Genomic DNA, 16,821 nt, shown 5'->3' with positions numbered 1-16,821 from the left:
GAAAAGAAATGATTGACAAAAGACTGTATGATTTCATTTCCATGAAATGACTATACAATACAAATCAATAGAGAAAAAAAGATTTGTGGATGTTTAGAGGTTAGGGAAGAGGAAAATAAGGTTGGACAGCCAAGGATGCTTACAGAGTGATGCAAAGGTTCGAAAATGCAATGCTTGCATCACTCTTTGAACATGCTAAAAAAAACATGGACCAGTATACTTTTAAAAGAGTAAAATTTTGGGGATCCCTGGGTGGCTCGGCAGTTTGGCGCCTGCCTTCAGCCCAGGGCGTGATCCTGAGGTCCTGGGATCGAGTCCCACATCGGGCTCCCTTTGTGGGGTCTGCTTCTCCCTCTGCCTGTGTCTCTGCCTCTCTCTCTCTCTGTGTCTCTCATGAATAAATAAATTTTTAAAAATCTTTTTTAAAAAAGTAAACTGATACACGAATTATATCTCAATATAGCTGTTGCAAAACACAAAATCATAATAGCTATATAAGTAAATTCATAAAAATTTTATGTCTCTGAAGAACCTTGAGCAGAACCATTAACTGCCATTATATTTTTACTGCTCAATTACCACTCAGTATAAAATTATAGTAAAAAAAAAAGCGATATGACCCTAAGTATATATTGCTGTCATAGAAAAATCTAGAAACTAACACAAGTGTATATAGAGTATTCCACTGTTTAATAAAAGTGGAATTTCAGATAAGTATGTCAAGGATAGTTTAACAATAAAACTATTTCCTTTTCTGGATAAAAAGTAAAAATGGACCCATTATCCCATACCACACACTAAAATACAAGCTTGGAGGAATAAATATTAAAATGTCATTAAAACTAACACATTAAGAAAGAAAATAGGAAATCTGTAAGTAATCTAGATTTTGAAGAGAATGTTTCAAGGCAAGGCAAATAGATTTTTTTCGAAAGACTCCCTTGGCTACCTGAAAATGAAATACGTTATACAGAAAGAAACATGAATGCAGCAAAAACAGTTATGAATTCAAGAGATGCGTAAAACATACTTGATAACACACATAAACCATTCTCAGTAAATGTGCTAACAAACCAGGATCTAAAAAGACTATTATTAACTCCACCACTACCACCCACTGAAATCCACATCACTCATGAAACTTTTTTGAGTTTGGTAGAAACCTTAGAACCATAGCTGAATAACTGAAAATGCTTGGAATTGATGCTGTTCCATACAACTTACTATGGGAAGCCCTGGATTGTATGGCAAAATCTGAAAAATAAAAAACAGAAACAAATGCAAGTGTATATAGAGGAATTTACTATATTAACAAGAATGGAATTTCAAATGAATATGTCAAGGATAGCTTATCAATAGGTAATATTACAGTAGGGTTTATTTATTAAGTAAAAGGAAAAATTAATCTCACGCCACCATTCCACTAAAATACATCCTTAAAATGTCACTGAAAGTAATGCATTTAAGGGGGCCTGCGTGGCTCCGTGGTTGAGCCCTGCCTTTGGCTCAGGTCGTGATTCCAGGGTCCTGGGATTGAGTCCTGCATCAGGATTCCTACAGGGAGCTTGCTTCTCCCTCTGCCTCTCTCTGTGTCTCTTATGAATAAAGTCTTTTAAAAATATATACATTTAGAAAATTAGGAAATCTGTACAATCTAGGGTTTGAGGAGAATTTTTAAGGTAAAGCGGGTACCCCCCCCCCCCCAATTACTTATTAACAAAGCATCCTCTGAGGCAAGCCCCTGCCCCCTACCCCCACCTTAGCCCTCCAGACTCCCAACACAGCACAGGCCTGGCTCCAGCCCCATCCTATCCCCTGGCATCTGTCCCTGCCCTCTGCTCCCGTCCTGGACCCTCAGCACGCACAGAGGACCAAACTACGATTTCCCAGCGTGAAAACGTCTTAAGGTGCCTGCGGTCCCAGCTGGAGCCCCGCGCCTACTGCAAGACGCAGGAAGCGGAAGTGACGTCACTGGTTCCCCGCGGTCTCTGTACGGCTGCGCAGCTCCTGCCAGGGAGACTTGTAGGTCGTGGGGCTGAACTGTCGGTGAGGCCACATCCAAGGAAAGCCCGGGTGTAAGGAGGGCGTTAATTTTTTTTTTTTTAGATTTATTTATTTATTTATTCAGAGAGAGAGAGAGGCAGAGACACAGGCAGAGGGAGAAGCAGGATCACTGTGGGGAGCCCGACGTGGGACTCGATCCCGGGTCACCAGGATCACACCCCGGACTTCTGGTGGCGCTAAGCCGCTGCGCCACCGGGGCTGCCCAAGGAGGGCGTTAAAGGACAGGTGCACCCAGTCTCCAAGGGGCCTTTGTAGGGGGCCAGGTTCCCTGAGCCTCCGCCTTTCGCGGCCGTTCGTGCCCCCATTGGGCAGGGCCCGGAAGTGCGGCGGAGGGCGCGCCCGCGGAGTGTTTTGGAGCCACGGTGCCTTCCTTGTTCAGATGCTTCAAGTAACCTTTTTGACTCTTTTCCAGGAGGAAGCGAATTTCCGCTGAGCGAGGCAGGTGGCCCCGGCCAGGCCCTGCGGTTCTCAGGACTCTGGTGCTCCTGGCTTGTTCCGGTGAGCACTGGGGGAGCGTTCGTTCAATGGGCCTTTCCTCCTCTCCTAACCAAGAGGTTTCTGGGAAGCATTGACCTTGTCTTTGCCTGTTGTTTCTTTTTGAAGTTACCTCCAGGTAGAATGAAAAGAGACTTGTTAGGTTCAAGGGTGTGCATTTTTCTGTACATAAATACGAATATGTGTGAACCATAAGTCATTTTTCTAGATGAAAGCAAGAATACTCTGCTTTTGGTACTCGGAACATCCTGGGCCAGTGCATCCCCTACAAACCATCACAAAAAGGACCTCCAGGAGAAAAATATGGGGGCTTTATGACACTACTTTTGGAATAATGGAGTTTACCCTTAAAGAGATGTTTAGACTAAGAGTGGTTTTTACCCTTAATTTTCCTTCTCTAAAACCTGAAACTTTGAGCAAAATTTGAACACGCATAATAAGTCAGAGAAATATAATTACACGGTTTCACTCATGTGGAATATAAGAAACAATGCAGAGGATCATAGGGGAAGGGAGGAAAAAATGAATGGGAAGTCATCAGAGAGGGAGAAGAACCATGAGAGACTCTTAACTAGGAAATAAACAGGGTTGACAGAGGGGAGGTGGGTGGGGGAGGGAGTAATTGGGTGATGGGTAGTAAGGAGAGCATGTGATGTGATGACCACTGGGTGTTATATACAACTGATGAATTGTTGAACTCTACGTTGGAGACTAATGATGTCTATATGTTGACTAATTGAATTTGAATTTAAAAAATCTTTTTGAATAAAAAATTGAACATCCAGTACAGCGAATGTTTGTTATAGTGGTTTCACTTCTTTTTACCATTTTGCATGTTTGCTCTCTCTGTAGGTAACTGAGTGCATTTTATGTTGAACTGAGAGCATAAGTTAAAAATTAAATGCATATATCATACTTGACCTTTAAATACTTGGTAATGTATCTTGTAAAAATAAACACATCCTACTAAAAGCATGTTCTTTCTTTGACCCAGGAAAATTAAAGATGATAATGCCATCTTACGACTACTCTGTACAAGCTGAACTTCCCCCACATTGTTCTTTTTTTTTTTTAATTTTTATTTATTTATGATAGTCACAGAGAGAGAGAGAGAGAGAGAGAGGCAGAGACACAGGCAGAGGGAGAAGCAGGCTCCATGCACCGGGAGCCTGATGTGGGACTCGATCCCAGGTCTCCAGAATTGCGCCCCGGGCCAAAGGCAGGCACTAAACTGCTGCGCCACCCAGGGATCCCCCCCGCCCCCACATTGTTCTAACTTATGTTTTTGGTGATTTTTGGACCGAGGACCCAGTCATGGTTTATATATGGTGATTTTTTTCAGCCTTTTAGCCTTTTTTGACCTATACTATTCCCTGTTGTTTATACATTATAGTGACTTTTTATGAGTCATCTATATTCTTTTAGAAAGTCACACATTTTGAAATTTTGGACTTTATTTTCACAGTATATTTAGGTGTTTCTTCCATTTTTTGTATTTTCTGTCAACTGGTAATTGGGTCCAGACTAGAGGGTGGCAAAACGTTTTCTCTGAAAAGGTCCAGAAAGTAATTACTTGATGCTCTCTCTACAGGCCATAAGATGTCAGAATGACTCACCTGTTCCTTTGTCCTGTGCAAGCAGTCACAGAACTGAGGCAACAAACAGGTGGGTGTGTTCCAAGAAAACTGTTTACCAGTCAGGCCTATGACCAACCAAATTGTGCCAGTTCCTGGTGTAGAGGCTTCAAAACATCACTTCCAAATACTCGATAGGTACTGTTTTGTGCATCAAGTTGCATTCTATTTTTTTTAAGGATTTTATTTATTTATTCATGAGCGACACAGAGAGAGGCAGAGACACAGGCAGAGGGAGAAGCAGGCTCCATGCAGGGAGCCCAATGTGGGATTAGATCCCAGGACTCCAGGTTCACGCCCTGAACCAAAGGCAGATGCTCAACCACTGAGCCACCCAGGCATCCCAATCGAGTTGCATTCTTTCAGGAACACTTAAATTTATACCATCCCTCGGATGCCAGGCTTGATTGCTTGCTTGTTAGTGATCACCAGAGCACTCTGTTTTAAAGATAGACTTTTCCTTTGGCATAAGAAAAGTAACATATGGGATGAGATTTTGATATGTGAAAAGTTATATATGGGATGAGAATATCTTATGTCACAGGAATCTTTCTAACAATTGCTTCATTTCTGTTAATAACATGCATGAATAAACTTTTGTATATAATTTTTGTGGGGATGTGTTTCAAGGTAAGGGTAAGCTTTTCAGCTTGGTTTTCTCAGTCAGGACAAGTATACATACTTTTTGGTAGATACTGTAAATTCTGTTAGATAATTCTTGTGACACAGAGCAGTTTGTGAATCACCTATTTAAGAACTTCTAAAAATTATGGAGAAAAATAAGGAATAAATTTATTTTTATTGCTTATATACTTGTTTCAAAAAGAATATCCTGGGAATCCCTGGGTGGCTCAGCGGTTTGGTACCTGCCTTTGGCCCAGGGCGTGATCCTGGAGTCCCGGGATCAAGTCCCGAGTCAGGCTCCCTGCATGGAGCCTGCTTCTCTTTCTGCCTGTCTGTGTCTCTGCCTCTCTCTGTGTCTTTCATGAATAAATAAATAAATAAAAATCTTAAAAAAAAAAGAATATCCTATCCATTTTTATCTGCCTTCGCAGCAGTATAGTATTTTGCTTTATCTTGTATTGTGTGGGACTTAAATGGTTTTCCTGTTGTAACTCTATTTTTGTCTTCCTTTTCTTTTTACGTACCATACTGTAATGCTTTTGGTGGTGAGTTGCAATTGTTGCATGTTCCACAAAGGGTCATTGAATTCCCTTAAAAGGAATTAATTCCCGTTAAAGCTAGGTCGTGTGGCAGGGACAGGGAAACAATGGCCATCAAAACTGACGTAGTACTTGCCACCACAGGGCTTACAGTCTACCTGGGAATACAGGTTTCAGATGAATAACTGGCACATTTATGACAGGAACATAGAATGGGTTAATATGAGGTGGTAATATCTATTGGGAAGGACTGATATTTATGTCGTGAAGGGAAAAGTGAGTGGGATTTACCTAAGCAGGTTTTTTATTAGGGCTGAGGATTTGTAGAATAGATAAAAATGTCAGATGAAGGGAACTTTATGAGCAAAATATAGCCTAGTTGGAAGCTTAGTGTATTTCTGGAACTGAGGCAAGAGTGTTGGCAGAAGATGAGCAGACAGCAAGTGTTGGGAGATAGAGTGGAGAGCAAGGACAGGACTAGGGGAACAAGTGAGGCAGTCTAGCCAATATTCTAAGGCCAGGGACACTTTGGAAGTGCCAAAGCCTATGAATGATTTGATTCCATTTACAACTTAAATAGAATCCACTAACTCCCACTTTGGGAATGAACTTCAGGAAAAATGAAAATGAGGGCACAGAGTCAGAATAGAATCTTAGGATGCGGGACACCTGGGTGGCTCTGGTTGAGCGTCAGCCTTTGGCTCAGGGTGTGATCCCATTGTCCTGGGATCAAGTCCCATATCGGGCTCTTTGCGTGGAGCCTGCTTCTCCCTCTGCCTTTCTCTCTGTCTGTCATGAATAAATAAATAAAATCTTTTTTTAAAAAAGGATCTTAGGATGCATGAGTTGGATTTTTTTGTTTTTTAGGATGGATAAGTTTTAAAACATGGACCCTTTGGTCCCCTGGATGAGGATGATTATTATAGAAAAGAAAAATAAATGATTTGAGAGTCTTGTAGAAGGTAAAAGTAAAATAATTTCTTCACTTACACATTTACTGAAGGATATACCCTTACTTAGTTAATGCTTGAATGTTTGATTAGTGTTTAGGGAAAAAATAAAATCCAGGGCAGTTCTTAGGGAACTTGTAAACTATTAGAGGGGGTGAACATCTATCCAAGAGTCGACTCATTTGTGAGCATTTATTAAGTGTCTACAGTGTGCTCAGGTGTGTTTTGAGGTACTTCCATGGTATTTTCCATAGTGCTGCACCAATTTACATTCCCTCCAACAGCACGCAAGGATTCCCTTTTCTCCACAGTCTTACCCACAGTTGTTATTTCTTATTTACTTATTTATTTATTTATTTAAGATTTCATTTATTTCTTCACAAAAGACACACAGAAAGAGAGGCAGAGACACAGGCAGAGGAGAAGCTGGCTCCATGCAGGGAGCCCGGTGTGGGACTCAATCCCAGGATTCTGGGATCGTGCCCTGAGCCAGAGGCAGACGCTCAACTGCTGAGCCACCCAAACGTCCCTCTTATGTTTTTAATAATAGCCATTCTAACAGGTATGAGATGATAACCTCATTTTTGATTTATGATTGTAAATTGTTTTAATTTTTTTAAGATTCTTCTATTTATTCATGAGAGACACAGAAAGAGAGGCAGAGACATAGGCAGAGGGAGAAACAGGTTCCCTGCAGAGAGCCCGATACGGGACTCAATCCCAAGACCCCAGGATCATGACCTGAGCCAAAGGCAGACACTCAATCACTGAGCCACCCAGGTACCCCTTAATTTCTCTTTCTGAAAGGTCATTAGTGCAGAGAAATAAAACAGACTTTTTTTAAGATTTCTTTTTGTTTATTTATTTGAGAGAGAGAGAGAGCATGAGTAAGGGGAGGGGCAGAGGCAGAGGGAGAGGGAGAGGCAGACTCCACAGAGCAAGAAGCCTAATGCAGGGCTCAATCCCAGAACCCCAGGATTATGACCTGAGCCAAAGACAGTAACCAACTGAGCCACCCAGGCACCCTGGAACAGACTTTTTTATATTGATTCTATATCCTGCAGCTTTACTGAGTTTGTTTATTCTAACAGTTTTTTGGTGGTATCTTTAGGGTTTTCTCTATGTAATATCATGGCAGAGAGCAACAGTCTTTCCAATTTACAAGCCTTTTCTATTTCCTGCTAGCTAGAACATCCAATACTATCTTGAATAAAAGTGGCCAGAGTGGACATCCTCATCTTTCTCCAAATATTGGAGGAAAAGCTTTTGGCTTTTCACCATTAAGTATGGTGTTAGTTGTGGGGTTTGTCATATGTGGCATTTATTATGTTGAGGTATGTTTCATCTGTACACTTTGTTGAGAATTTTATTATAAATCAGTGTTGAAGTTTATCAAATATTTTTTCCTTCATTAATGTAGTGTATCACCCATAACTGATTTCTAGATGTTAAATAATGCCTCCCTGGAGTAAGTCCCACTTGATCATGATGTATGATCCTTTTTTTAAATAAAGATTTATTATTTTAGAGAGAGAGTAGGGGGAGAGGGAGAGAAAGTATTAAGCAGATTCTGTGCTGAGCTTGGACCTGGTAGTAGGGCTCAATCTCACGACCCTGAGATCATGACCTGCGCCTAAACCAAAAGTCAGACACTTAACTGACTGTGCCACCCAGGCACTCTGATCACTCTGATGTATGTATGATCCTTTCAGTGTATTGTTGACTTTGCTAATATTTTGTTAAGGATTTTTGCACATCTCTTCACCAGGAATAGATATTGGCCTGTGATTTTCCTTTCTTGTGGCATCCTTATCTGGTTTTGGTACCAGCATAAAACGGGCCTCCTAACAAATTTGCAAATATTCCCTCTTTCATTTTTTAGGACAGTTTGAGAAAGATTGGTATTCATTCTTATTTGAATGTTTGGTATAATTCACAGCCATTCTAACAGGTATGAGATGATAACCTCATTTTTGATTTATGATTGTAAATTGCCATTTGTGGATTTTGTAGAAATTTTATTCCTGATTCTACTCACTAGTCTAATAATCTTTTGAGATTTTCTGAATCAATCTTGGTAGGTTAAATGTTGTCTCCAGTAAGGAAGATGTGGTTTGTATATACAATGGAATATTACTCAGCCATTAGAAACGACAAATACCCACCATTTGCTTCAACATGGATAGAACTGGAGGGTATTATGCTGAGTGAAGTAAGTCAATTGGAGAAGAACAAACATTATATGGTCTCATTCATTTGGGCAATCTAAAAAAATAGTGAAAGGAAATAAAGGGGAAAGGAGAGTAAATGAATGGGAAATATCAGAGAGGGTGACAAACTTGAGAGACTCCTAACTCTGGGAAACGAACAAGGGTTAGTGGAAAGGGAGGTGGGCGGGGGTACAGGGTGACTGGGTGACAGGCACTGAGGGGGACACTTGATGGGACGAGCACTAAGTGTTATGCTATATGTTGGCAAATCGAACTCCAGTAAAAAAAACCTACAAAAAAAATGTTGTCTCCAGGAATTTCACCATTTGTTTTTCCAATTCACTGACATCTAACTAACTTGTTTTTTATAGGTTCTTGAGGTGATTTGAGATTTTGTTTCATGATGTTACATTTATTGCTTCCCTCCTAGAACTTCTTTTTTCTGCATCCCATAAGTTTCGGTTTTTATTTGTCTCAAGGTATTTTTTTCCTCTTGATTTCTTCTTTGACCCATTGATTAATAAGTAAAAGCACATTTTTATATCTCCACTCTCCCCCACCCGCCAGTTTTCTTGTAATTGACTTCTAGTTTCATAGCATTGTAGTTGGAAAAGAAGATGCCTGATAGGATTTTAATCTATTTAAATTCACTAAGACTTGTTTTATGGCTGACATATCTATCCTGGAGAATGTTCCATATGTGTTTGAAGAATATGTTTTGTTGCTTTCGGATGGAATATTCTGTATATATCTTAAGTATATTTGATTTAACATGTCGATTAAGGTCAGTATGTCTAGATATCTAGATATTTTGTGTCTAGATATCAATTGATTAAAGTAGGATGCTGAAGTCTTCTAATATTATTGTATTGCTATATATTTAGGTCTGTTAATATTTGCTTTATATGTTTAGGTGCTTTTATGTTGGGTGAATACATATTAACAAATGTCCTATCCTCTTCCTGATTGAACCTTTTATCATTTTGTAGTGGCCTTTGTTTCTTGTTACAGTCTTTGTATTGAAGTCTATTTTGTCTGATTATGCTACCCCAGGTTTCTTTTGGTTTCGTTTTGCATGGAATATCTTTTTCCATCTGTTTTATGCCAGTCTTGGTCTATTAATAAGCAGTGTTGTAGCTGAACTATTCTACTTTCTTTGTATGTATGTATTTATTTTTAAGTACGCTCCACACCTAGCATGGAACCCAACGTGGGACTTGAATTCCCAACCCTGACATCAAGACCTGAACTGAGATTGGATGCTTAACCAACTGAGCCATTCAGGTCCCCCTGTGTTTTTTATTCAAATGCATGGCCCATTTTTCAGCCTTTTTTCTATAAAATAAGCATTTGAAACTTTGGCTATTTCTGTTGCTAGAGCTGAATCTCTAACAAAGTTTGCATAATTAGTAATTGTTACTTTTTAATTATAAATATTTAATTTGCACTACAGTGTGTACTTTGACATCAATTGTTTCAAAATACATTTCCACCATATGTTGTATTTTTAATATTTTTATTTTTTTAAAAGATTTTATTTATTCATGAGAGACACAGAGAGAGAGGCAGAGACACAGGCAGAGGGAGAAGCAGGCTCCATGCAGGGAACCCGATGCAGGACTCGATCCCGGAACTCCAGGATCACGCCCTGGGCTGAAGGCAGACCCTAAATCATTGAGCTACCCAGGCATCCCAATGTTTTTGTTATTGATTGTAACCAAGCTTCATTGTCATTACAGAATTATATTAATCTTTTGACATGTTTGAGATATTCTTTCTGGCCCTGTATGTGGTCCGTTTTCAGAAGGGTTCCATGCAAGCTTGAAAAGAATGTTTGCAAGCAGCAGTGCTCTGTGTCTCTGGGTCCAGCTGATTGTTTTGCTTAGGCCTTTGTGGTTATTGAACATTTGTCTATTTTCCAGAGAGAGGTGTATTAAAAATGTTCCACTCTAATGGTAGCTTTTATTTGATCCATTTTTTAAAAGGTTTTATTTATTTCAGAGAGAGAGAGAGCAAGCATGAGTAGAGGGAGGGGCCAAGGGAGAAGCAGACTCCCTGATGAGCAAGGAACCCAGTGTGGGGCTCAATCCCCAGACCCTGGTCATGACCTGAGCTGAAGGCAGATGCTCAACAGACTGAGCCACCCAGGTGCTCTGATGTTTCCTGTTTTGAAAGCTGTGTTATATTAGCTATATACCATTTTGGAATTGCTGAAGCTTTTTGGTGAATTAACTTTTTTTAAAAAAGTTTTGTTCATGAGAAAGAGAGAGACAGAGAGGTAGAGACACAGGTAGAGGGAGAAGCAGGCTCCATGCAGGGAGCCCAACGTGGGACTTGATCCCAGGTCTCCAGGGTCATGCCCTAGGTGGAAGGCAGCGCTAAACCGCTGAGCCACCTAGGCTGCCCAGGTGAATTAACTTTTAATATTGTGAGTAACCGTGTATCTCTATAAATGCCCATTTCATTAAAATCTCTATCAGATTTTTATGTATCTTTGTCATATTGTTTCTCCTGTATTTCTTTTTTTTTTAAGATTTTATTTATTTATTCATGAGAGACACGGAGAGAGAGAGGCAGGGACACAGGCAGAGGGAGAAGCAGGCTCCACGCAGGGAGCCTGATGTGGGACTGGATCCTGGAACTCCAGGATCACACCTTGGGCGAAAGGCAGGCGCTAAACTACAGAGCCACCCAGGGATCCCCTCTCCTGTATTTCTCAACCTAATTTCTTAAACTTTTAAAAACATAGAGCTGTCATTTAAAAACTCTGGATCCTAAATAAAATTCTCATTTTGAAATATAGGCACTTAGGTAGTAAAAATAGGACATATGTTCCTGTATATCTTTCACCTACCTTTCCATAAGGTTAATATCTTAAGTAACCATAGTATAATTACTGAAACTAGGAAATTAACATTGATAAAGTACTATCAACTAATCTCCAAACCTTAATCAAACTTTGTTTTGTTTGGCCTGTTTTGGAGCTGTGATGTATTCAGAATCACACATTGCACTAATACTGATAATTTTTAAATCCACAATAACACAACTGTGGGACCCCCGAGCATTGTGTGTGAACCCGGCGACTGTTGGTGTGAGAGCCGGTGGTTGACGTTGGCCTCAGGACCGGGGCACGTATGATAACGTTCTGCTAAACGGCGATGGAACTAGTCCGCGAGCTGCATGGTGCGGCAGAAGGGCAGCTGCCAGCCTTCAATGAGGATGAACTCAGGCAAGTTCTGGAGGAGATGAAAGCTTTATATGAACAAAACCAGTCTGATGTGAATGAAGTAAAGTCAGGTGGACGAAGTGACTTGATACCAACCATCAAATTTCGACACTGCTCTTTGTTGAGGAATCGACTCTGTGCTGTAGTGTATTTGTATGACTGCCTCGGATCAGAGCGCTCAGGTGGGAGTATGGCAGCGTCCTGCCCAGCGCTCTACAGTTTCACATGTGTGCCGAAGAAATGGAGTGGTTCGATCATTATAAAAAGTCCCTTGCTACTTATATGAGGTCACTGGGAGGAGACGAAGGTTTGGACATCTCGCAGGATATGAAACCTCCGAAAAGCCTATATATAGAAGTGCGGTATCTAAAAGACTATGGAGAATTTGAAGTTGATGATGGTACTTCAGTCCTATTTAAAAAAAAAAAAAAATAGCCAGCATTTCTTACCCCGATGGAAGTGTGAGCAGCTGGTTAGACAGGGAGTTCTGGAGCACGGGCTGTCCTGACCTTGTGCTATGGCAGCACAAGGGGGAACCACACCATGGAAAGTTCTACGCCTCCCTCCCGACCTCACCTCTTTGGTTTTAAAAGTTAAGACATTCTGTAAGATAACCAGAAGTGTGTGGCTGAGGGGTTAGGATTCATCCTCCGCTTTGTAATGAACTGAAAACTGTATCTGTATTTATAATCATAACATTCTTTGAGTTACTACAATATGGTTTTTTGACCATTTTTTTAATGAAAGTAAATGTTTGTTATGTTTGATTTTCTTTTATTTTTTTTTCTCCCCAGTAATGACTTTTTCAGTGAATGTCTCCAGCCCACAGTATAGCATACTGCCTTAAAGTACAAATCCAAGGAAGTTAATACCTTTCTTAAGTTATAAAACTTTGGCAAATTAATACAGTACTCTTTAATACAATAAAATCCTTTTTTTTTGTTGTTTTTGGAAAAAAAATCCATAATAACAATCCTTATCATATAGTGGAGTCATTTATTTGTAATGTAATTACTGATATTTGGATTTAATTCAGTTATCAACTGTATGCTTTTCATTTGTCTTATTTTTGGTTTTTTTTTTCTTTGAATTCCATTATTTCCTCTTATTTTTCCTCTTGGTGTCTAAAATTTATACACTGCATTATATTGAAAGCTTTATAGTTTAGAATCTTAATTAGAGGCACCTGGCTGGTTCAGTCAATAGAGCATGCGACTCTTGACCTTGGGATAGTGAATTTGAACCCCACATTGGGTGTAGAGATTACTTAAGAAAAAAAAAGTTGGGCAGCTTGGGTGGCTCAGCGGTTTAGCACCGCCTTCAGCCCAAGACATGATCCTAGAGACCTGGGATCGAGTCCCACATCAGGCTCCCTGCATGGAGCCTGCTTCTCCCTCTGCCTGTGTCTCTGACTTTCTCTCTCTCTCTCTGTCTCTATGTCTCTCATGAATAAATAAAAATCTTTTTTAAAAAAGTTAAAAGTCCTAATCAAAAAATAAAGTAAAAGTCTTAATCAGTAGCTTTCTTTCTTTTCTTTCTTTCTTTCTTTTTAGTCTAATTCATTATTAGACTAGTGAGGAGAATCAGGAATAAAATTTCTACAAAATCCACAAGATGGCTTCACTGTGAATTATACCAAACATTCAAATAAGAAAAAAGAATTTAGAAAAAGAATTTAGAATACAGTCATTCTGATCAACTACCTTCTGAATTATACACTAGATACAGGACTTAGAGATAAGTCCAGAATCACACAAGTAAGATATAATAGTAACCACAAACCTGTGAACACACCCACTAGGAAACAAACTCTTAAAGGCAAACATAATGGAAAGTCTCCTAGACATAGACATTGAAACCCAGAGACATACTGTGACACATGAAGAATGGCTTCAAATGATTTGTACTTCTTTTCATTGAGGTGATGTTTCTGTATCCTCCCTCTTTGTTCCTTGGCTGACCTTCGCATTTTCCACTGAATTGTAACATAGGTATACCCTATCCAACAAAATGTGACCATTGACATAAATGTAAAATGTTACTCACAGGAACTTGATTTGAGTACCTTCAAGTGGGCAGGGAATCCAGTGCACGGTCTTGCCTGATTTGGGTCCCCAAACAATGAGCCATGTAGGCACCAAGGTCTGTCCTGCTGCCCAACCAAGACAGGGAAGATAATTCATGACCCGGCCTAGCTCTGAGGATAGTACCAAGCCCTTACCAGCTAGTAAGCTTGACTAGGGAACCCAGGCAACTTCACAGCCCATCCCATAGCCTCGCTTGGGCAGAGAACCAAGCTAGCATCTCTATCCACTGTTAGTAGCTCCCCTAACTTCAGAGCTCAGGCAGTGGACTTCCCCCAAAACAGACATTGTTAGCAATCCCGTCTGCCCAAGGACACTACCAGCAAACAATTCAGAAAGTTAAACTGACCTGACTGGTAAAGAACAATCTCTGCCAAAGTGAACCTGTAAACCCTGAAAGAGGAGACCACTTACTGAGAATGTGCAGATACCCATGTAAGTAATCAAGGATCATGAAAAAAATCAAGTAAACGTGACACTGCCAAAGAAAACTAGTAAAGCTCTGAAAACTGACCCTAAAGAAGTGAAATTTATAAATTGTCAGACAACATATTCCTCTTAAAGTAGCTTAGTGAACTACAAGAACACACATATAACTAAACAAAATTAGGAAAACAATGCGTGCATAAAATGAGAAGTTTGGTTGTTGTTTCTTTTTAAGATATTTTATTTATTTATTCATGAGCGACAGAGAGAGGCAGAGACACAGGCCAAGGGAGAAGCAGGCTCCATGCAGGGAGCCCGATGCAGGACTCAATCCCAGGTCTCCAGGATCATGCCCTGGGCCAAAGGCAGGCACTAAACCGCTGAGCCACCCGGGCTGCCCTGGTTGTTTTTAATAGTTTTTATTTCTTTGTCAAACAGAAGGATGTCAGGCTGGATCAGTTAGCAGAGCATGTGACTGTTGATCTCAGAGTCATGACTTTGAGCCCCATGTTGGGTGTAGAGATTACTTAACTTTAAAAGAAAATAACCACGCAAATCCTAGAGGTGAAAAATATAATTAATAAACTGAATAATACAATAGAAAATGTTGAAAAGCAGATTTGACCATGCAGAAGAATGAATCTGTGTCCTAGAAGACTGGACAGTTGAAAGCATCCAGTCAAAGCAGCAAAAAAGAAAAAGGAATGAAAAAGAGTGAAGAAGGCCTATAGGACTTAATAGAAGATCAAAAGAAACAATATCTGCATTGTGGGAAATCCAAAAGAAGAAAATTTAAAGCAAGGATGGCTAAAACCTCAGAGAGAAATGGGCATCCAGATCCATGAGACCCATAGCCCTCCCCCCCCCCCAGGTTGAACGTAAATAGGGCTACAGCAAGACACATAATTGACAAAGTCAAAGACAAAGAATTTTGAAAGTGGCAAAAAAGAGATAATTCATACAAGGGAACTCCCATAAAATAAATGATGGGTGGATTTCTCAACAGAAATTTTTCAGGCCAGGGACACCTGGGTGGCTTAGTGCTTGAGCATCTGCCTTCAGCTCAGGGCATGATCCCAGGGTTCTGAGATGAGTCCTGCATCAAGCTCCTCATAAGGAGCCTGCTTCTCCCTCTGCCTATGTCTCTGCCTCTCTGTGTCTCTGATGAATAAATAAAATCTTTTTTAAAAAAAGAAAAGAAATTTTTCAGGCCAGGAGTGAATGGAATGACATATTCAAAATACTGAAAGAAAACCATGTTGAAAGAATTAAACTGTCAACCACGACTTTTATCTATACCTGGCAAACCTGTCCTTCAGAAAGGAAGGAAAGATAAAGACTCCTTTGACCAATCAAATGCTGTGAGAATTCATCACCACTAGACCTGACTTACAAAAAATACTAAAGGGAGTTCTTTGAGTAGAAGTAAAAGGACACTGATTAACATCAAAAAAACATAAGGTAGCGTAAAACTCACTGGTAACAGTAAATACATACTCAAAGTTGGATTCTGTAACATGGTAATGGTAGTGGATGATTCACAACTCCAATTTAGAAGTTAAAAAACAAACAGTAAAAATATCCATAAGTATAATAATATGTTATTCTACATATAGTATATGTCTAAAAAGACACATAAGCTGTAACATCATTAACCTGAAATGTGAGAGGGAGAAGTAAGAGTATAAAATTTAGGAATGCTACTGAAGTTATTTGTAGTTTTAAGATAATGTTAAAATTTTAAGATATTTTATGTAAGCCTCATAGTAACCACATGGAGAAAAAAAAGCCTGTAGTAAAAGTTGTGATAGGGGCACCTGGCTGGCTCAGTTGGTAGAGCATGCGACTCTTGATCTCAGGTTCTAAGTTTGAGCCCTACATTGATAAAGAAGCCAGAAACTAATACCAGAAGACACCAGAGAAAAACAACAGTACAACAGCAGGATAAAAACAAGGAGTAAAGAGTCAACAAAAGGGATCCCTGGGTGGCTCAGTGGTTTGGCCCGGGGTGGCCTTTTGCCCGGGGTGTGATCCTGGAGTCCCAGGATCGAGTCCCACGTCAGGCTCCCAGTGTGGGGCCTTCTTCTCCCTCTGCCTGTGTCTCTGCCCCTCTTTCTCTCTCTGTGTGTCTATCATGAATAAATAAATAAAAATCTTTTTAAAAAAAGTCAACAAAACACCCAGAAAACAATGAACTTTAAATAACTTTATCAATAATAACTTTAAATATCAGTGGATTAAATTCTCCAATCAAAAAACAGAATAGCTGAATACCTAACACAACAAGATTGGACGACATGCTTCATATAAGAGACTAACTTTAGCCTTAAAGATATACAAAGACTAACAGTGAAAGGATGAAAAAAGATATTCAGCAAATGGTAACCAAAAAAAAAAAGAAAGAAAGAAAGAAAAAGCAGGAGTAGCTACACTTATAGCAAATAACATACTTTATTTATTTTTAAAGATTTATTTTATTTTATTTATCATTATTACATAATGATAAAGGGGTTAATCATTCAAGAAGATATAACAGTTGTAAATATTTATGCATCCAACATCAGAA

General features: G+C 39.7%; 1 pseudogene; it reads left to right on the top strand.

Moving 5' to 3' along the window:
- Positions 1–1,997: 1,997 nt before the first annotated feature.
- On the top strand, positions 1,998–12,512 carry LOC140610874 (DNA replication complex GINS protein PSF1 pseudogene; annotated as a pseudogene).
- The last annotated feature ends 4,309 nt before the right edge of the window (positions 12,513–16,821 follow it).

Source organism: Canis lupus, chromosome 19, assembly GCF_048164855.1.
Source record: "Canis lupus baileyi chromosome 19, mCanLup2.hap1, whole genome shotgun sequence".
Lineage (NCBI taxonomy): Eukaryota > Metazoa > Chordata > Mammalia > Carnivora > Canidae > Canis > Canis lupus.
This window is presented reverse-complemented; position numbering and strand designations above follow the sequence as displayed.